The following is a 22,075-nucleotide window of genomic DNA, read 5'->3' as shown; positions in this document are numbered from 1 at the left end:
GATACCAGAATGATAGGACTTTTTTATAAATATTTTTTTCTGCACTTTTAATAACTGTGGATGATTTAATAGTTTCCAGCTCATTAGTAAACAAAGAATGTTGTATAATATGCATAAGAAAAATAAATATGGGTTTGTCTACACAAACATTTTAATCAGCAAATATGAATAATTTTATTGGCAAAGATGGAAAAGCACCATGTAAGGTACTTGTTATCTCTAAGAAATATTAGAGAAATATCTAAAAACTTCAATAATGTCTTTAATGGTCTTCAGAAAATACAAAGAAAAATGATTTTCTTACTATGAAAGAAAACACTGATATTTGATTAATCTGATTAAATCCAGCCATGAACTGGACGAGAAGATTTTATAATATGTTGCATTTTGTGGCAGAGTAGGTATGAAGAATTATTCCCTTTTCTGTCCCTCTGTTTATTGTTCCCATCTATTCTTTCCTGTCTATAGGTTTAACCACTCCTCTTTACACTTGTTTGTAGGGCTGGTCATTGTGAATTCTGCCAATGATATAAATGAAGTTTAGAAATATTGCAATTTTTTTGAAGCCAGTATGTCATGAAAAATACAATCTCAATGTCACTCGATGCTCCAATTTGCAGCAGTAAATGAATTAAATTAGGTTTTAAGTCCATGTCAAAGAGTTGACTAACATACCACATAAAAAGCCTTTTAATGGAATAATCAAAAAGCCTCCTCCTCTCTATGCTTTTAAAGTTGAGTTTTGTGGATCTGATATATTTTTCCTCCTCTGGTGATCTGGATGTATGTAATTAGTAAGCAATAAAAGCTGTCTGTAACAGAGGTAAATTGGAAATAATTAAGAGGTTATGGCAGATATACTCATATAAGATGTAGCTTCATAGAGAGATAGATGCTGTCCTGGGAAGCAATTACTCTGGAAAGGATTTAAGGGATGTGAGGGTTAGACAGTAGCTAACAAGAGTCCCCGGTGAAATAAAGCTGTACAAAGGAGTAGAGATGGATGGATACACAAACCGAGTAATGAGAGGGATGGGGAAATGATTTTACCTCAGTCCATGGTGTGGCATGAATAAGACAGGTGATGGAACGCTACACACCATAATTCGATCCTCATATACAGTGACTATTGAGTACAACCGTAAGGACAATTTAAGCCCTGGGGGAAAAAGACTGTTTAGTGAGTGACTTGAAGATTTCAGTCTGTGTAATTACAAAAAAAACCACTAAAACTTGAGCTTTATTTTACAAGTACCTATACACAGGCAGACAGAGACAATAGTAAAGGATATTAATAAGTTCTTTAACGAACACAATAAGCATAATTTATAAATTTTGAACAACAATGCATAACAGTGATAATAACTAACCAGTGAAAGGGCTGGAGCCTTCATCTTTTAATAATCAGTTCTTCCTGAAATGTATGCTTTAAAAAAATATAAACTGTAGGATTTCATATAAAGGTGATATTCAATGGCCTAAGTGTGCAAGAATAAGAGAAAAGCAGTTCTTTTTCTGCCCTTAACCACTATGACACTGAATAAATTTTCACATTCAGAGCATTTTAGTAGGTAACATAGACTGTCTTAGAAAATCCCTGCCTTAAAAAAAAAGGGGGAAATCGTGCACCATAGTTAACAAAATAATGTGAGATAGTATGAGGCTCCTGAAAAACAGATATTTTCCGGGGAAAATGTAGTCATGAGTGAAGAATATATGTTAACCAATGTGCAAAACCCTTCAGCAGGAAGGTGTGGTCCACTGATAGGACGAATTATTTCTCAGAGCTCCTTGGGGAACAGGCTCCATACCATCACTTGTCTGCTTTAGTGAAGGAAGATCTCTAGGCTTCAGGCTTCTCCCACGCCACTTGCCTCCCACAGCACTCGCATAACATATAAGAAAAATATGTCTCCAAGAACATAATGCTATATTTGTCAGTTTTAAAATTAAAAATATTTTGATTTCATATATATCAGAAGTCAAGTTCAAACAATCTGCAGATATCAATCTCATCCTTCTTGGAATGTAAAACTCCCTTTGAACTATTATTTAGGAAAAAAAGATCCACTTTTCCTTATATTTCTCTTAACTCTTCCCAAAGAAGCTCAAAATCTTCTCCGGCATTATAAGCTGAGATGTAGGCTGTTATTTCCCTAGTAGAGGCACAACACACAGCAGTTTGCTGAGCCAAGCAATCACCTGATTGATGAACAATGCTGATTTAAAAGTAATTCCTACTTTTTTTTTTTTTTTGCCATGCTTTTAAAGCAGCACTTTTCACCCGGATCATTCTTGTGATCTTATTCAGGCTACTGTTCAGAGAATATTTTGTTGTACATATGAAATGGGTGGGTGCTGTGTGGAAGGGGAAAGAAAAGGAGCCTGGCACAGAGCAGAGAAATACCAAAGGCTTCCTACATCTGCCTTTCTGCTGAAATCACTTACTGAGTAAAGATTGCTGCACAAGAAAAAAAAAAATTACACCTGCTGTGAGGTTTATTAATAAAGTCAAGTCCTGATAATTCTATTATTTTCCCAGCAGAAACAACCAGAAGCAATACGGCTAAAATGTTCACTGCAAAAATGTTCTACAGTTCCAGTCCTCAAGATACAGAACAACTCATGAAAGAAAGTGTAGCAATATATAAAGCCCAGGATCAAGTCATATACAAATCATACATAAGAAAGGTAAAAATGGCTATGGGTTTTTTTTAAATTTCTTTCTCACTCCTTTCTCTTAATATCTTTTTCAGAGTGATTTAGAAGTCAGACTTTTGTATACATATTCCACCTTTCACTGGATCAGCATAAGTGTTATTCTTCATATCTAGCACAAAATTTCTATCAATCTATCCCTGACTGTTCATTTATTTCCTTCTGTTTCTTTAACCATTTTTCTACTCCTCTTTTTTAAAAAAAATTGCATCTTTCCTTCACTTCTTGGTGGTATCCCATGCCTATGCTCCTTGGCAAGCACAACAAAAGTTGTTACCAGAACTCCTCTCCTCTGTTACATATACAGCACTTACATGAATTTTATATTTTGCTTGATCTACAGAAAGCTATTCAGCCTCCAGATGCAGACAAAAAAAGAACAAAAAATGGTCTGCTAAATTCTGAGAGACCTTTCTCTTTTTCTTCATAATTCAAAGCTATAGAGTAACATCACCTTTGTCTTAGAAATACCAGTGTTACTGTTCCTACACTGAAGAATTCAAACCCCTTTTTTATGACAACAGGAATACTACTGTGAGTTAGGCAGTGAATTTGGTTTATATAGTCTTCCTTTCCAGTTGCACTATATGCAGTCTTTTCACTGCAGCAGCTGAGAAGAATTACTGAAGGTTAGCAACACACACCTCTTTCATACCCCAGCTCTGGCACTCACAGATGTTTCCTCATTAATTCATTAACCAAGCAGAAATCTTGCCACTGAGTAAATTATCCAATGGTCTAGTTGAAGTAGCTCATAGAGAGATCACATAAACATGAGAACCAGTACAAAGTAATTGTTTCCTGTGCATAGTTGGAATGAATGGTGGCCTAAGCAGGGCCCTCTCTTCCAACAGCATCAAAAAAAAAAGCCCTGAACAAGATTAATTTTAACATAATTCCTACTTTTTTTCTTTTTGATTGCAGCTTAAGTGGTACTTTTTATTCAGATCATTTCAGTGATCTGAAATAATCACTGAATCATAACAGGAGCATGTAACCATTCATAACCATTCCCTACTGCTGTTGCCTGGCCACTGTCATTATCACCTCAATTAAACAAGTGAAACTCCCTTTTCAGTCACAAAACGAGAAGTAAACCTGGATTAAAAGTGATCTAGTATAAATTTAGAAAATTTTTACTTTTCATCAATTCTTTTCTTTGGTAGGGAAGAGAAGTGTCACTGGTAAAGGATCTGTAATAAAATGAACATATTAGTGTTTAAAATAGATTTACAGCATTGTAATAATTTTTAATATCAGTTACACTTAAACTTGACCCTAACTGGACTGATCCCAGTGGTTTTAGAGACATCTGCCTGTGGCAAATCTCTAGGAGCAAGATGTGCCAAGACAACATTCATTGACCAAAGGGCAGGTCTTGTCAGTCATTTGTTTGTTTTTCTATTTCTACTTTCTACCTTCAACTGATTAAAATAAGCAATAGTTTTATCTTAAAGTTACTGTTAATTTACCTTGCTTAGTGCAAGCAGGAACCTAAAAACCTGGTGGTCACGTTAGTAACCCTGTGATCCAGCTGATTGTTAAGGAGGAAAAAACACAATGTGTTTTGCTTCAGCTGAACAGTCAAAGTAATGAAAGATAATCACATAGACTGGCAGATAAAAAAAAATAAACTGTGACAGTAATAAAATGGTCACAAGGGAAATTCAAGAAGGATAATTTAATGAGACAGAATGGACAAGTAAGTAAATTATTTATTTGAAGTCTCCATTCAGACATGGCATGCTTCGCTATCTTTCATTAAGCCTTGAACCCATTCATAAGCCTGACCTGCTAGACTGGATGTCCTCACTATTCTATTTTCCTCTCTATATGTATGACATTTATTGAAGTCTAATCATGAGCAGTTGTGTTACTGATAATTTATTTTCTTCATGGTGTTGTCCAATACTGATAGCCTCAGCCTATGCCCACCAGATATAATCTGGTGAAAAACCTCTATAAAAAAAAATGATAAAGGATTTTTTCCAGCATAGAGTTCAGAGGTCTCAAAGAGTGTGATTCAGCTGATAAGTATACAGTCAGAAGATATGAAACTAGATTTCAATTATTTTCATCCAAATTACTTGCTCTTGGGTGAAAATATATGTGATGGGCCAAATATGTGCCAGCAGCTCTAAGAGCATGGGTAAGCATATATGAGGTCTGACACAAAAAAACCCACAAGACTAACTCTATAGCTTGGGAACTAAGAGTGGGAGGGGAGAGACAACGTGATGATTATAGAAGATATAGAACTTTGGCTTGGTTGGTGAAAATCGGTGATGGGGGCAGTAAGTTCTGTGGCCGGGTGCTAGATTGAGGCTAAAAGGCCTGAGTTGGGGAAGCACAGGAAACACAGGAGAGAGTGAGGAGTGGGTGGCTCCTGACTCCCAGAAGTGACAGCTGCCACGTGTCACATGGGCATGTGAGTGACCGGAGGGCTGTGAACAGGAGAGGGCAAACAGGTGCAGGGTGCATCAGAAAAGCAGGGTGCAGCAGTTTGTGAGAGTAGTTTGTGCAGGCAGGTGAAACAGGGAGGGCACTGGAGCTCAGCCAGAAGGATCAGAGAATCGTAGTGGCCACTTAGCAGAAACTTAAGACTGCTCCAAGCTCTGCAACAGCTGGCACTGATCGAGCCTCTCAGAGATCCAGTAGATACATGCTGCCACCCAGGTGCTGGGCTGCAGGGTGTGTACACTTCTTGCACTGATATCAGACACTGGTGAGGAATTCACCTGTGGGAGTGATGCTTGGGTGAAGGAACTCTTCTGCTTGGTGATGGAATTCAGGGAGGGGGTGACAGGCTGAGGGCCATCAAGGAGTGTGAGAGGGAGATTGACTACTGGAATAACACCCTAAGGTCCCTATCTCAGACCCAACAGGCAGGCATGCCTTGTATGACAGAAGGTGCCCCATCCTTTCTCAAATCTGCTGAGGAGGGAAACGTAGGAGATAGAGGGGAATGGCAATAAATTCCTGCTCAGCACAGCAGGCGTGTCTCCCCTGTGTCAGACTCAGCCTCCCAGATTCCCTTGCACAACAGATATGATGCTCTGCAAGTAGAACCAGACTTCAATGAGGGTGGTGGGTCTCACAGCCTAGAAATGTTCCCTAGGTTAAGATAACCTAAGCCATCCATCAAAATGACCTCTGTTAAGAAGAAAAGATGGGTTGTTGTCATTGGGGACTCCCTTCTGAAGGGAACAGAAGGCCAAGTCTGCAGACCGGACCCATTACATAGGGAGGTCTGCAGCCTTCCTTGGGCCTCAGTTAAAGATGGGAAAAGAAATCTTCCAGCCCTGATCAGGCCAACAGATTTTATTATCTATTGATTTTCCAAGGACATAGTAACAAAATCCAAACAAGAAATCTGAGGGCAATTAAAAGGGACTTCAGGGCCTTGAGATGTATGCTGAAGGGATCAGTGGCACAGGCAGTGTTTTCATCTGTCATTCCAGCTGCAGGGAATGACAAGGGGAGGAATAAGAAGAGCTAGAAATAAATACCTGGCTCTGAACCTGGTCTGAGGAGCATAACTTTGGATTCTTTGATCATGGGTTGGCCAACACAGCACCAGGCTTGCTGTCCAAGGATGCGGTACACTTGTCCCCAATGGGCAAAAAGATAATTACCAAGAAGCTAGTAGGGCTCATTAATAGACCTTTAAACTGGATGTGAAGGGGAGGGGGACTAAAACAGGCTTGATAAAAAAATGCCTGGGAATGGCACTCAGGTGTCCAGGGAATGGTGTGCTGGCAAGGACTTTTGGTCAGCCATCTCAGGTGAAATGGGAGATAGCACTTCAAATGGCAGCACAGATGTAAAGATTACTGATGGGTTAGAAAATTCAGTGAGTAGTCACTTAGGAACAGAGACTATTCCCCTTAGGAATGTAGTGGGATCAACAGCCCAGCTGAAGTGCATTTACACCAATGCACACAGCATGAGCAATATACAAGAGGAACTAGAAATAATTGTAAGGCAAGAAGACTATGATATAATTGCTATCACAGAAATGTGATCAGATGACTTGCATAACTAGAATGCTGCTATAGCTGGCTATAAACTCTTCAGGCATGATAGGCAAGGAATGTGAGGTGGTGGGGTAGCCTTCTATGTTAGAGAGTGTTTTGATACCCTAGAGCTTAATGATGGTAATGGTAGACTTGAGTGCTTAAGTGTGAAAATCAGCAGAGCACCTGCCAAGGTAGATATCGCGGTGGGAGTCTGCTATAGACCACCAAACCAGAAAGAAGAGACTGAGAAATTATTCTAAAAGCGACTGTGAGAAGTCTGATGACCACTAGACTCTGTCCTTGTGGGAGATTTCCACTTGCCAGATGTCTGCTGGGAGTATAATTCAACAGAGAGCAAACAGACTAGGAGGTTCATGTAATGTGTAGAAGGCAAATTGCTGACACAACTGGCGAGTGAGGCAATTAGGGAAGGTGCCCCGCTGGACCTGCTGTTTGTTAACAGAGAAAGCCTTGTGGGAGATGTGACGGTTGGAGGACACCTGGGGCATAGTGATCATGAGATGATAGAATTCTCAGTTCTAGGAGAAGTAAGGAGGGGGTCAGTAGAACTGCTACCTTGGACTTCTAGAGGGCAGGCTTTGGACTGTTCAGAAGGCTGCTCAGTCAAGTTCCATTGGAGACTGTCCTTAAGGGCAAAGGAGCTCATGAGGGCTGGATGCTCTTTAAGAAGGAAATCCTAGTGGCGCAGGAGCAGGCTGTCCCCATGTGCTGGAAAAGAAGCTGGCAGGGGAGAAAACCAGCTTGGTTTGGAGATCCTGTAGAGAGAAAATCAGAAGGGCTAAAGCCCAGTTAGGACTTAAATTGGCCAATTCTGTGAAAGACAATAAAAAATCTTTCTACAAATATATCAACAACAAAAAAAAGGTAAAAAAAAAAGGTAAAAAGGTCAAAGGGAATCTCTAGCCATTACTGGACACAGGGGGGACATTAGTGACAATGGATGAGGGTCAGGCTAAGCTACCTAATGACTTCTTTGCTTCAGTTTTCAATAGTAAGGTAAGATGTTCTCTGCCTACTCAGCCTCATAACCCAGAAGACAGGGAGGGTGAGCTTAACAAAGCTCCCATGATTCATGAAGAAATGGTTAAAGACCATTCACAAGTCTATGGGGCCAGATGGGATCCACCCAAGAGTATTAAGGGAGTTGGCAGAAGTGCTTGTCAAATCTCTTTCCATCATCTACCAGCAGTCCTGGCTGACTGGGGAAGTTCCACTTGACTGCAGGCAAGCAAATGGTACACCCATTTGCAAGAAGGGTCAGAGGGAGGATCTGGGAAACTACAGGCCTGTCAGTCTGACCTTGGTGCTGGGGAATAACATGGAACAGGTCATCTTGAGTGCTATCACACAGCACACAAAAGACAACCAGGTGATCAGGTCCAGTCAGCATGGGTTTATGAAAGGCAGGTCCTGCCAAACTAACCTGATCTCATTTTCTGACAAAGTGACCTGATTAATGGATCAGGGAAAGGCTGTAGCTGTACAGTATTTCGACTCAGTAAAGCCTTTGGCACAGTATCTCACAGTATCCTACTTGAGAAACTGGCTACCACTGGCCTGGAAAGTTGCACCTTCTGCTGGTTAAAAACTGGCTGGATGGCCAGGCCCAAAGACTTGTGGAAAATGGAGCTAAATCCAGTTGGAGGCTAGTCACAACTGGTGCCCCTCAGGGCTCAGTGCTGGGTCCAGTCCTGTTTAATATCTTTATCAATGACCCTGATGAGGGGATTGAATGTAACCTTAGTAAATTCATGGATTACACAAAGCTAGGAGTTAGTGTTGATCTGCTGGAGGGTAGGGACGCTCTCCAAAAGGATCTGAACAGGCTGGATGGATGGGCTGAGGGCAACAGGATGACGTCTAACAAGGTCAAGGGCTGAATCATGGACTTGGGACACAACAACCCCGTGCAGCATTACAGGCTTGGAGAAAAGTGGCTAGAAAGCTGCCTGGAGGAGAAGGAACTGGGGGTGCTGGCTGATAGCCAACTGAACATGAGCCAGCAGTGTGCCCAGATGGCCAAGAAGGCCAATGGCATCTTGGCTTGTACCAGAAAAAGCGTGGCCAACAGGACCAGGGAAGTGATTCTGCCCCTGTACTCATCACTGACGAGACTGCACCTCAAAAACTGAGGTCCTGGAGTCCATGCAGAGAAGAGCAACGAAGCTGCTGAAGGGGCTGGAGAACAAGTCTTATGAGGAACAGCTTAGGGAACTGTAGTTGTTTAGTCCAGAGAAGAGGAGGCTGAGGGGAGACCTTATCACTGTCTACAACTATCTGAAGCAAGGTTGTAGAGAGCTGGGTATTTGTCTCTCCTCCCAAGAGATACATGATAAGATGAGAGGGAATGCCCTCAAGCTGCACCAGATGAGGTTCAGACTGGACATTAGGAAAAACTTCTTCACCAAAATGGTTATCAAGCACTTGAACAGGCTGCCTAGGGAGGTGATTGAATCACCATACCTGTATCTAGTTAAAAGGCGTGTAGATGAAGTGCTTAGGGATATGATTTAGTAGTGGACAGGTACAGTTGGACTTGATGATCTCAAAGTTGTTTTCCAGACTAAGGATTCTATTATATTCTAACCTGTCACAGTGAGACAAGGCTCTATTCAATCACTTCACTCAGTAAGAGTGAACATATGTTGAAATAGAGATGTTTTCCTTGGTCAGAAAATGTTGGTGTGCAAGAGTGAACAGTGATTTAACATCAAGACAATGCACCAGCCCATAACACTTCGTGTGTGAAGCAGTTTTTAGCTAATACTGACATCGCTGTGCTTTAGCATCCATCCTATTTACTAGACCTAGCTTCGTGTGATTTTTACCTGTTCCCTAAGATCTAGTGGGTGCTCAGAGGAACACATTTTTCTTATCAGTGGAAGATGTGAAAGCAAAAATGACACAGATTCTCAACAGCTTTTCAGAAAATGATCTCCAGAATCACTTTGAATGTTGGCAGCATAGTATGCAGCTGTGTGTCAACTCAGAAAGGAACTATTTTGAAGGTAATCATAGTTGATTTTCTTAATTTTTTAAATAAATGGGTTACAGGCACAGTCTTTGGGTTTATGTGTGTTGGACCTCATAAACAGTTTATACACGAGTTACTGAGAAATCACAGAATATACACGTTCTTGGCCTTGGATGGTAGATGGCTAGAGATTGATACTGTAGATGTAATGAAAGCAGTAATCTTCAGGCTCTGTTTCCACTTCATTTGGTTCAGACACCTAACAGACAACCTCTCACTAGCAAAAAGGCTGGAGTGATTAGCTAGGCTTTAGTATGTTTGGCTGAAGAACTAACTTAATCACTATTTTAGATTTCCAAGCACTAGCATGCATTTTTTTTTCATCTAGCCTACTGGGGTATGAGAAAGAAAAGGTGTCAAGCTATTTTACAGGCAGGAAATAATTTAAATGAGGTATAACTTATTGCGTGCTGAGTGTTCCAGTCATCTAGATTGAGGGGACAAGCCACAGAGAAACTTGCCACTTCATTCTGTTTAATTTGATGGTTCCTGACTGTTGTTTCTAGCTCCAGGGGCTAAATCTGTGAGAGGTTTTGCCTGTGTTTTGAATGATGTTTGGGAGCATGAACTCTACTGACTACTCATGAAATCTACTGACTGAACCCCTATTTCCAGTATTTCATGGAAAACTAGTGACCATTTAATTTCTGCAGTGCTTCTTGTCACAATGTCTTTGCCTAGAACACCTTTATGAATTAATGCAATTCTAAGCAATTTCTTTAGCCCAGAAGCATGGTGAACTGCTAACACAGAATACATAGCAAATATTATATAGCATTTTGCTAGTCTTTAGTGAACCAACTCTCAAATCAATTACATCTGCTGGCAAGGAAGCCCTAAGACTCTAAATAATTTGAAGTGCAAACTGTGTGGCATGCAGTCCTTTCATGAGAAGCAAGACTGATTTCACCTTGTAGTATCTCTACCCTACAGAAATGGCCTTTTTTAGTTAAGTTTTCAAAGTTATCACAATAAAGCAGTAAAGTCTGCAGCATGTAACACAAGTTACATCTGTTCTTCTCAGATCAAATAGACAGTCATTGGTTAAAATTAAAAAATACTGTAAAAAAACCTCTTCTGTCCAAGAAGAGTTTATAGAAAATAGATGTAGAGCTTGGTCACAATAAAATCATCCCATTTCACTTTGTTCATACGCCTGCCCAAGTATCCTAAGCAAAGTGATATGCCAAACAGATCTGTATCGGTTAACTGTGCAGATCTACCTTTTTTGAACTTCAGAGAAGACTGTGAGCTCCTTATCCAAGCCTAGTGTCCAGTAAGCTCAGAATGGTTGTACTTATAATAGTTATGAAAACATTCTCCATTTTCCTACCTAGATCTATATATTAGAAAACACCTTAAACTAAGAATTATTTTGCCAGTGTGGTTTCACTATTACTGAACTTGGTGCTTGAGTACAAGGAAATAAACGTTCCAGAGCTATTAGTGGTTTATATGGCATATCCTTTCAATCAAAGGAAACTTTCTCTGGCTATGTTGACAGCATAATGCCCTAGTAGAGAATGTACTTCCTACAAATAATTTAAGTAGAGTAGAGAAAAAAAATCACATTCCTCCTTAATATGTAGTGAAAAAAATGCTGCTTTTCATTAAATCCATAAAAATTTAACTAGTTTTTCAGTTCTAGAATATGTAATTGGTTTCAGCAAATAAAAGAAACATTAGAAAGAAAAAAGAAGTAATAGTTTACCCACTTAGCTTTAGGAATACAGTCAAGGGCACTCTAATAATGTACACATTTCTCTATTGATAGAATAGCCTTTGAAAGCTGAATGGTGAATGTGCTTTACTAACGTGCTCTGGGAGTCCAGTAAGAAATGAATTTCATTAAAATTGAACCTGTATGGTTACCTATTCCATTACTAGATCAGAAGGGCTGATATTGTGTATGCATTGGGTTTTTTTAAAATTAGGGTTTTTTTTGTGCAAACCTTGCAGTTGTAAAAGGTAGTCCTTTGACAAAGTCAGCAGGAATTTTAGCAGAGAATCTCATTTGCACTATGTGTTATGGTCTTTCTTTCTAGACCAGTTTGCCTACAGACTACCATAATTAGAATCAAATCTGAGGTATCTTAATGTGGATGACAATCTTCACATTGACTTCAAACTTTGAATCAGAACCTTTTTCAGTAACTTAACAGTAGTTCAAAAGGATAAAAACCTGAATGTTTCAAAGAACACCCTCAAATCAGAAGGGATTATTCAGTCACTTGTGCCAGGCTTTCTGTTTTATTTTCCTACTTGCCTTCTAATTTATCTTACATCTTTCAGATCCCACGCTACAGCATTCATAGTACCCTTTCAGACTTAAAACACCTGAAAAATGAAATGAGAAAGGACAATGCTGATTTTTTCTATATGTACTGACATGAAAGTCCTTTGTCCTTGTTCAAATGTTCAAAATCAAAGCCTATAAAAATCTAAATAAAGAAATGCACAGGAATTACACAAAACTGAACATTCAAGTACAGGTCAATGCTTTCACGTAACTATGTATATGAAAGTCATGATGCTTGTCTTCCAGCTCTACTTACTGGGTCAGCTGAACCGTTTTTAGTTTTCTGTGACCTCTATTTATTCACTGCAACTGCACAGACCTCCCCTTTATCATTCTCCATAAAGAGACAAAGCAGAGCATCGCTCAACAGCAGAAATGTTGACATTCTAGATGCCTACAGTTTTCACTTCTCTGTAGGTAGACAGACTACTTAGATCAATGCTCTGTTATGCTGCCATAGGAAAACACAGTGTAAGTTATAATCAAACTTCACATTCAAATGTGATTTTAGCTATATGCATCCTTGGGATTGCAGAAGGAGGAGATGTTCACATTTGACTCAGAGGCAGAGCCTTCTAAAATTATCGCTGCTGTCCTTCATTTTTCCGAGAGAATGAAGAGAACAAAAAACATAAAATGAGACACTTGATCTTCCTGCACAGTCCTGGGTATTCAGTTTTAAATAAAATACTTGTTAGCATGTTTGCTAGTGTGAAAGAGGACTTCATTATCTAAAAGATGACTGCATGTTTTCAGTGTACTCATCATCTCAGTCTGAGAAGCTTGTTAGTTTTAGTGGATTTTCATTAAAATCAGGACCATTTCAGTCCTGTCCCAGAGGGGTGGTAGATGCAAAGCTGTTTCCAGAAACTGTTTTTCAAATGCTTGTTAGTGCAAAGATTGGGATCTTGGAAAAGCCCAATGAAGCAAGCCCAGTTTTATAGAGTTAAAAAAAATCCTTTGGAGGGAGTAAATTTGAGTTTTTTGTTCTAACTCCATAAACATATTAACAAAAACCCCCAAATCTTTATTCTCATTATTGTCTTAATTCTTTTATTTGTTTTTCTCATTGAAAGAAAACTTTCTTTCCACTTAGAAAGCACAGCCAGAAATTAGTACGACAGTAATCATGCATCTGGAAAGCATATCTCTACTGGTATTAGTGGAGAATATCTCTGAAATTAACCAATATAATGTGTAGTTGTTGGACAATACCTCTTTACCTCTAGTTCATAGCTGAGTCCTCTGAGAGAGGAATTACCTCTGGAAGAGAAAAACCTAGAAATACACTTGTAGGATATAGGTTTTGTGCATCTGTGGTTTTTTCACTGCTTGTCCTAAGATGAGTACTTGGAATTTTAACACAATAATAGAAGTGCCCTTGCTGGTTTTGTTTACTTCATTGTTACATGAGATTTCAATAATTAAGCAGAATTTGTATTTTCAGATGGGAAACCAGAGAATGTCTTACAGCAACTGGGTTAGATGCTTATCAGAAAGCAATCTTCTCATGATAATGCACAAGCATTTATTTGTTCAAGCAATATCTTTCAGATGAGGTATAAGACAGCTTCAAAAACTGGATATCAGAGGTTTTGAAAGGCATGAATGGTCTTATTTTCTTCTGAGAAAGGCAAAGAAAAGCAAACATTCTCCTGCTGGAGGGAAAACAGGAAGATGGTACTTTCTTATGTGCAAAAGCTATCTGTTTGGTCTTGGGTTTGGCTTTTGGGGTTTCTTTTTATAGCTAGCTTACAGATGCAAGAAATTGAAAAGATTTTTGATTGCATTTTGAGTCTTATTTAAATATATACTTGCCGAGACAAAGATTGTTCAAATGAAAAAAGTTAAAAAAATTAATACTTTATTCTGAGTAATAAGTTGCTTTAAGGCAAAAGATGTTATTTTTAGCCCATTTTATAGAAATATAGTCGTTCTAAGAGACTCAATTTGATGATATAGGTGCAAATTTTGCTTTTCTTACTGTGTAAGGAATTCTGTGGTGAAAAAATAAGGTTTAGATAAATAATACTTTTTAGAAAGGTACTTAGATTCACGAAGTGAAAAGAATAGCTTATTGTTGATTTCTTTAGAATAAAAAGCTGTCAAAAATCCTGTAGTGGACAACAATTGAACTGAAAGGGGAAAAACTATCCCTAGTTTTCATTTAGTCACTGTCTTCTTCAGTAGTTAAAATTAACCACTTTCAATCATCTCTTGCATAAAAGTTTCCAATATCCATGTAAATGCCTCCTTCCTGTGAATCTCACTAAGCTTCTGTAATTAGCTTTCCTTCACAGCAGCAAACTTGACAGACTAATTAAATGTTTTGCAAAATGGATCTTTTTTCCAATTTGAATTGTGTTGTGTTTCAGTTTCATTGATTCTTCTGATAGTGTGTAAAGCAGCTTTTGATTTATCTTCTTTATCTCTTCCTCCTTTATATTTATGTTCATCAAAGCCTGACTCACCCACCAGTTGCATTAATTAGCAGGAACTGCATTTTCAAAATCTTATAGATTAAATTTTCTCAAAAGACACAAAGGATTTAGAAAGTCTTACTTGCAAATCATCTTTTGTTTTGTTTCATCCTCATCAGTGGCTTTCTGGAGATTTTAGCTCCAGAGACACCATCACAGTCCATAGAAGAAGTATTATGTCATCAGCTTTTACAAACAGAAAGTTTCTCAGAATGCCATTTTTCAGTCAAATTCCTCGACTTCTTTGCTTTCAGTGGAGGCAGTATTGCTGTATATGCTCCTATAACCATAACACACATGTCTAAAACAGTAAATACTGTTCTCTTAATATACTCTTCTGTTATTAAATAGAGACATCTATGTTTCTTTTTAAATCTACTACTTAGTACATAGACTACTAAAAGACATTCTCACATTTAATAATGCAGAAAATATGTCAGGTGCAGCAGTCAATAGGGGAAAAAAGTGCTTATTCAAAGAGATAAAACAAAAAAACCAAAATAAACTACATTGTAAAATAGTCATCTTTTGCTTCAGAGCTTTGCTGTTTTTACCCATATAGTCTATGGTTTTCTCATCTAGGGATTCATCTGAAGTTGTCTGGAGAAGCCTATAAATGCAAACTGACCAAATACATATGTTCTGACCTCAGATGTATTAGTAAAATTAGATTTTCTGAGGATAAACTCCTCTTTAAATGGGAACTGTCTATATCTTTTTAGTCAATGAACTCCCCCAGGCTAACACCACCTCTGCTCCTCAAGTTTCAGTTCTTCACTTGAACTTCAGAAAAAAGAGTTGTGGATTACTGCACAGATGAATAATGATTATTCACCACAACCGTCTTTCCTAAAAAACAGATTCTCACTGGACAGGACATAAATATTAATAAAAGTCCCAAAAGTCATTGTTGCAGAAATCAATGGCAAGATCAGAGAAGTGAGAAGTATCCATAACCTCTGTAGCACAACTTGCCTAAGGGGAAATGATGCTACCTTGGCCATAATGAATCTGTGTGTCTATGATAAAGGTAGAATGTAAGACTCAATATTCAAATAGGGAGTGAGTTACAAAATTTGTTGATGTCTGCTGTAGTTCACATTTGTGAGGCCACCATTTACCTCACCACATCCTCCATTTTAGAAATAAAATGGAGTTTTGAACTGTTTTGTCTAATCCAGGCATTTAATCCCAAACTTTCTAATTTAAATCAGTTCTGGGACTCAATCTTCCCTTCCATACAACTAGAACTGTGTGATGTAGTTTATAACCGATACAGACCTGAATAAATTTGGCAAAAGTGAAATTCTTGTTATCAAAAGATTTACAACTCAAGAAATTCCACCTCTAATCATGGTTAAGATCATGCTAAATCTGCATGCAATTGTATAACTCCCTTAGTCCCATAAACTAATAATTTATTGTGAAACATATCTTTTTCAAGGCTTATTCTTTGCTAAATCTGGTGAAATAAATGGTAAATTGTGTCTTTATGCCATTACTTGAGGATGGCCATGGTTAAGTATAGGTACTGGCATTTGTGCGTGCTAGTGCCCCGTGTTATCACTTTAGAGCGTACTGTCTCAAACACATGCAGTTAGTTTTCAGAGAAATTATGTTACTTAGAGCAGCTCAGTCACAAAACTGACTCTTATTTGCCTCAAACTATAAGAAGCTGGACTTTCCTGTCCTGTCTGTAGTGAGTACACTGCTGATCTACATATACTGGATGCTATGTTGGTTTGGAAAGTGAAATGTAAAAAGTAATACATACTGCTATATGTTCTGGGTAGCTCTACAGGGAGGAGGGATTCCGACTGAATGGCATCAGGGAGTTATGAGCCTTGCTAAGTATCAGAGATTTATTCTAACAAGAGTGAAAGCACTGTAAAATTGGATAACATTAGAAAAGGCCTAGTACATTTTGATACTAATAAGCAAAACTAAGTATGTGTAAGCCTGGGAGGAATTTCGGACAGCTGAAGATCAGCTGTAGTTAAGAGTATGATATCAGGTCAGGTAGTGAACAAGATAAACCATTATTTCCATTCCAGTAATGGTTTCATGGAGTCATAAAACCCAGTACACTCCAGCAGAAGTGGATTTCTATTTCAAGAACACCTACATCTCATCCTTCTGGTAATCTCAGACTCTTTCAGCAGTTTGAATTAATTCCATGTCCATTACTAAGTTAGGTCTACGCTCTGATGTGCTGTTCATTCAGCTGTATAATTGTAAGAAACATATGATATCAGTCAGAGTGCCTTGGTGTTAAATCCCAGTAATGACCCTATGTCAGCTGCATGAAGTCTCTCTATTTGCCATTTGGAGTCCAAAGCGGCACAAACAAATATTAGAAGAGAAAGAACCTAATACTGAGAGGGTAGATATTAACAAATGAATGTGACAGAGGAGATACTAAAGTCAAGTTGAGATACACTTAAAAACAAAAATTTTAGAGACAATGAAAAACAAGATTGAGTAGAAATCTGTATTACAAAATTAGTGGGGTTTTGGCAGGGTTTTGGATGGATTTAAGAGAAGTGAGATGGGAGAAAACTGGTGCAAGGCATGAGACAATATTTTTCTCAGGTGTTTTAGAGTTAAGTATTCTTTTCTCTTTACAGATGACTTTTTGATTTGTTGTGAAATTTTGAGTAGTGTTAAATGAATCCCTAAATTCTGTAGTTAAAATTTAGTTCTACCTTTCCAAGTTTGTGATGGGTACTCATGTATTTTACTTCTTTTTTTTATTATTATATTTTATATTAAACTCTAATAAATTTAGCGTACCGGACACACTTGCATTTCTGTAATGGTTTTGCAGATGTTAATGCCAGGTGTAATAGAAAACAAAACATAGATTCAATACATGTAGGTGAAGGGGCTGGAGAACAGGCCTTATGAGGAATGGCTGAGAGAGCTGGGGTTGTTTAGCCTGGAGAAGAGGAGGCTGAGGGGAGACCTCATTGCTCTCTATAACTACCTGAAAGGACATTGTAGAGAGGAGGGTGCTGGCCTCTTCTCTCAAGTGACAGGGGACAGGACAAGAGGGAATGGCCTCAAGCTCCGCCAGGGGAGGTTTAGGCTGGACATTAGGAAAAAATTCTTCACAGAAAGGGTCATTGGGCACTGGAATGGGCTACCCAGGGAGGTGGTTGATTCACCTTCCCTGGAGGTGTTTAAGGCATGGGTGGACGAGGTGCTAAGGGGCATGGTTTAGTGTTTGATAGGAATGGTTGAACTCGATGATCCAGTGGGTCTCTTCCAACCTGGTTATTCTATGATTCTATGATTCTATGATCTGTTGTCTCCTTTGTATTCACTTATGTATGCAGGTGCAGTTAGCATAAAAAAGAGCTTGTTCTACATGTTTGATATTTGCACTGAGTTTTCTATAAACTTACACAAGCCCATTCTTTGACCTACCTGGACTTATTTCTTGTTAATCTATAGATACTATTTTTTAATCCATTTACGATTTAAAATGAGTAAATACTGTTGAGGTTTCTTGCTGTTCTTGTGTCCTAGCAACACAATTTCTTCGTAAATTGACCCTTGCCATTTTATGTGGATTGTGTAAAGCTCAGGCAGCCTTTTTACAGAATTCCAGTATACCTTAGCACTAAGTCAATGTGTATATTTGAATACAGACTAATTAAATTCCTGAATTGACCAAGTGTCTATAACTTGAGGTATAATAAAAACTTAGCTCTTTACAACATTAACATTTCAATAATCTGTTTAACTCAAAAAGTTGCACACACACACACACACAAAAAAGGTATTCCTTTGAAAATTTACTAAAAAATTGTTTTGCTAATATATTTTTAAGCATGCTTCTGAATACCTGTTTACAGGATGGCAGAAATTATTGTTTCTCTGCAGTTTTATGTAAGGACAGGTCAGCTTAATTATCACAGAATCACTGAATCACTAGGTTGGAAAAGACCCACAGGATCATGGAGTCCAACCATTCCTATCAACCGCTAAACTATGCCTCTAGCACCTCAATCACCCGTCTTTTAAATACCTCCAGGGAAAGTGACTCAACCACCTCCCTGGGCTGCCTGTTCCAGTGCCCAATGACCCTTTCTGGGAAAATTTTTTTTCTGATGTCTAGCCTGAACCTCCCCTGGCAGAGCTTGAGGCCATTCCCTCTTGTCTTGTCCCCTGTCACTTGGAAGAAGACGCCAGCACCCTCCTCTCTACAATCTCCTCTCAGGTAGTTATAGAGAGCAATGAGGTCTCCCCTCAGCCTCCTCTTCTCAAGGCTAAACAACCCCAGTTCCCTCAGCCGCTCCACGTAAGACTTGTTCTCTAGCCCCTTCAGCAACTTTGTCGCTCTTCTCTGGACACGCTCCAGAGCCTCAACATCCTTCTTGTGGTGAGGGGCCCAGGACTGAACACAGTATTTGAGGTGTGGTTTCACCAGTGCTGAATACAGAGGGAAAATAACTTTCCTGCACCTGCTGGCCACCACTGGCCTTCTTAGCCACCTGGGCACACTGCTGGCTCATGTTCAGTTGGCTGTCAACCAGCACCCCCAGGTCCTTCTCCTCCAGGCAGCTTTCTAGACAGACTTCTCCTAGTCTGTAGCACTGCAGAGGGTTGTTGTGTCTCAAGTGCAGGACCCGGCGTTTGGCCTTGTTAAACCTCATGCCATAGGACTCGGCCCAGCTTAGTGTCATCCACAAATTTGCTAAGGGTGCACTCGATGCCTTCATCCAGGTCATTGATAAAGACATTGAACAGGGCTGGACCCAGCACTGAGCCCTGGGGAACCCCACTTGTCACTGGCCTCCAGCTGGAGTTAACTCCATTTCCCACCACTCTCTGGGCCCGACCATCCAACCAGTTTTCCACCCAGGAGAGTGTGCGCCTATCCAGTCCTGAGGCTAACAGTTTCTGAAGCAGAATGCTGTGAGAAACTGTGTCAAAGGCTTTACTGAAGTCCAGGAAGACCATATCCACAGCCTTTCCCTCGTCCACTAGCCGAATCACTTTGTCATAGAAAGCGATCAGGTTAGTCTGGCAAGACCTGCCTTTTGTGAATCCATTTTCACTGGGCCTGATCACCCAGTTCCTTTGCATGTGCTTCATGATAGCACTCCAGATCACCTGTTCCATGACTTCTCCTGGCACTGAGGTCAGACTGACAGGCCTGTAGTTCTCTGGATCCTCCCTGCGGCCCTTTTTGTAGATGGGCACAACATCAGCCAGCCTCCAGTCAAGTGGAACTTCCCCAATCAGCCAGGACTGCTGGAAGATGATGGAAAGGGGTTTGGCCAGCACATCCATCAGCTCTTTCAATACTCTTGGATGGATGCCATCCGGCACCATAGACTTATGGGTGTCTAGCTGGGCAAGCCAGCCTCTAACCAGCTCCTCTTGGATCATGGGAGGTTTGTTCTGCTCCTCTGACTCCTGGGTGTGTATACAGAGGGAACAACTTTCCTTACTATTAAAACTGAGGCAAAGAAGGCATTAAGTACCCCATCCTTGCCCTCATCCTTTGTCAGAGTTGTTCCATTTGCATCCAACACGGACTGAATATTCTCTCAGGTCCTCCTTATATTGTGAATGTATTTATAGTATGATTTTTTGTTATCTTTCACTGACTTGGCCAATCTGAGCTCTAGCTGGGCTTTAGCCCTCCTGAGTTTTTCTCTGCAGAATCTCACTTCCTCCCTGTAGTCCACCTAAGACATCTGTCCTTTCTTCCAAAGTTCACAGACATTCCTCTTCTTTTTGATATCCCTCCAGATCTCCCTGCTCAACCAAGCTGTTTTTTTTTTCCTGCTGGCTCCTTTTCCGGAACATGGTGATGGCTTGCTCCTGAGCTGCTAGGTTTTCCTTTTTGAAGAGCCCCCAACCCTCATGGGCTCCCTTTCCCTTAAGGACTGCTTCCTATGGGACTTTGTCAACAAGTCTTCTGAACAGTAAAACCCCTAATTCTTGGTCTAGAATAACATCTTTCTAATATGGCAACATATATACTACTAATGCTTAAAAAAGCTGCAAGGAACATCATGTTCCTGGGAGAGCCTTGGAAGGCGCTGTTGGCAGTCATTGTGGAGAATCTTGACAGGTGAGTCTCTGTGGAACAATCCCAAAGCTGTACTATGTGGGCTACGTAGAGCTCTGCTTCCTTGCTGCATAAAATCTTATGTTTAGAATGAAATAAATTACAGAAAATTAAGATGATGAGTCTCTGACAATAAGTTATGGATTTGATATATACAAATTTGTAAGATAAGTTATGCATAAACAACACAAAGAATAAAGTCTGGATTAAAAATTAGTCACAAGAATATCCACCTCACATTTTGTCTTTCACAAGAGTCCACCTTATCTTCCATATCTTATTATTATCCATATTCCACCTTATCTTCTTTGTCTTACCTCCAAAGGTAAATTACAAGCATCAGGGATCATATTGACTAGAAAGTTCCTGATAACTATACAGGTATAAACAATGAGCTGCTAAATTCTTTATCCCATGCCTCCAACGGGAGGAGTAGACTGAAGATGATACAGTTCCAGCTGTGACATACAACTGTGTTTACAAATGGATTCAGGAGTGTAACAAGGAAAAAGAAAATTCAATAAATGTTTCATGGCTCTGGTTACTTATGAAGCCAATTCATTCATGCACATATTCAGGGCATCTATCTTCTTCTGTGTGAGTCTCCTTGAAAGGAAATATTAGCAATTTTGACAGGAAAACCGAAAAGAATATGTTAAAAGAAAGCATGTTTTTTTTAAATATAATTTAGGTGTTGACCAATGGATTTTGTTCTCACTTTTCTTCTGCCTTCAATACTAATACACACATGTACATCATATAATATCAATATTTATCTGTGTTACAGCTGGGTGGTTCTGCATTGGTTTGATCCTCTAAACTGCGGTAAATACAATTGGAAAATATTAATTGGAATCTATTTCAAATTTCAATTCATGGGATCTATTACCATCATTTATAAGCAACAAAATGTGTACGTAAGCTGTCAACTTAAAATATAGTATGAAGACTACACTTCAAATATGTCATATGTCATTGTTTGTTTGATTTTGTCCATTTTCTTTGCTAATGAGCAGTACAGATAGATTGATTACCCCACTGGTACTAACATTAGCTATGAGTCACAAGAGAAGGAAAATAAAGGTGCTCAGATGCTTTATTTGGCCCTGACAGTGTATAGAAAAGGTAATAGAGCCAATATAAGAAAGTAAATTCTTTAAAACTTCGATTTGACAACATGACTGTGTCACACCCAGAAGGCCGACAGAGTAGGACCCAGAATTGTATTTAAACATTTAGTTTATTACCTATAATGTTACAATTCTAAGTCAAGAATATAAGCTGAAGTCTAGACCAAAATTAGCATCCTATAAGGGTTTAGAAAGGACCATATGACCTGTACAGAGTTCAATGATAGTCTTTAGATGTTTCCTTGAAGCTGCTGTGAATGAAGTTTCTGCAAGCGCTCCGGGTCGA

This window comes from Phaenicophaeus curvirostris, chromosome 1 (genome assembly GCF_032191515.1).
Source record: "Phaenicophaeus curvirostris isolate KB17595 chromosome 1, BPBGC_Pcur_1.0, whole genome shotgun sequence".
Lineage (NCBI taxonomy): Eukaryota > Metazoa > Chordata > Aves > Cuculiformes > Cuculidae > Phaenicophaeus > Phaenicophaeus curvirostris.
Note: the sequence above shows the minus strand (reverse complement) of the source record.